Source organism: Octopus bimaculoides, chromosome 3 (genome assembly GCF_001194135.2).
Source record: "Octopus bimaculoides isolate UCB-OBI-ISO-001 chromosome 3, ASM119413v2, whole genome shotgun sequence".
NCBI classification, from domain to species: Eukaryota; Metazoa; Mollusca; class Cephalopoda; order Octopoda; family Octopodidae; genus Octopus; species Octopus bimaculoides.
This window is the reverse complement of record NC_068983.1, coordinates 44,615,953-44,617,400: the sequence shown is the minus strand read 5'-3', so window position 1 is coordinate 44,617,400 and position 1,448 is coordinate 44,615,953.

The following is a 1,448-nucleotide window of genomic DNA, read 5'->3' as shown; positions in this document are numbered from 1 at the left end:
TCCTGAGCGTGACAGTTGCCAGTACCGCCTGACTGGCCTTGTAGGGTTTTCGAGCGAGATCGTTGCCAGTGCCCCTGGACTGGCTCTTGTGCCGGTGGCACATAAAAGACACCGTTTCGAGCGTGGCCGTTTTCGTGCCGGTGACACGTAAAAGCACCCACTACACTCTCTGAGTGGTTGGCGTTAGGAAGGGCATCCAGCTGTAGAAACTCTGCCAAATTAGATTGGAGCCTGGTGTAGCCATCCGGTTGCACCAGTCCTCAGTCAAATCGTCCAACCCATGCTAGCATGGAAAGCGGACGTTAAACGATGATGATGATGATGATGATATATATATATATCTCTGTGTATGCATTTAATACATATGTATGTGTGTGTTTGAGTGTAAGCAAATATTTTCCTTTATCAAAATATTTTTACACGTTGACCTAGTAATAAGATGTACTTTCTTAATTCTTATTGTATATCATGACTGTTGACGCAGTATTATGTCAGACATCATGTCACGACTAGCACTTGTACATGTGAAGTCATGAAACAGATTCTTTTCTTTTCTGCTGGGCAAAATTACTATACATGTTTGATTCACTGAATTACCTGTTCATTCAAGAACAGTAATCATGACTGAGAATTGCGGACAATTGAACTCTCAAAATTACTTTCAAACAGAAACAGCATGACACTAACATCTTTCTCTCTCTCTCTCTCTCTATATATATATATATATATTACATAGCTGACATCCAACCAGTTAATAGACCTTAAGTTTCTCTCACATTACTCCGGGTTGAATCAAAGCTAATAATAAGACAGTTGCATAGTGTGACTGCAGCATGGGTTTTGACCACCCTATACAGCAGGGGTGGGGAAACTTTTTAGAGTGGCAGGCAAAAATTTCCAATGAAAAAGGTCTGCAGGCGGAGTTCTAACTCATATCTGTGTAAATCTTGTATATAACTATGTATAATTCGATATACATTAATAAAGATAATTTTAACACATTAAATTAATGCGTAACATCTTCATTAATGCTGCCACTGAATTTAGAACATTTATATTACTTATGGAGTATTCTATATTTCTCAGCTAGAGTGTAGTTAGGTCTCAAGAGGGTGGTACAAACCTAGCAATATGTGTTTTATAGTGAAAACAAAAATTTCCATTCAAATGGAACAATTTCTGTACGAGTCTAACCATTTTAAGTCACAGTGGAAAAGTGACCTATGTCACAAATAGGCATATGAATCATCATCATCATCGTCGTTTAACGTCCGCTTTCCATGCTAGTATGGGTTGGACGATTTGACTGAGGACTGGTGAACCGGATGGCTGCACCAGGCTCCAATCTGATCTGGCTGATTGTATAAATTTTATAATAGAAACAGTTATTATATTTCGTACATACGAGTATATCGGCCTTCGAGTGCAATAGAATGTGCTCACGGGCG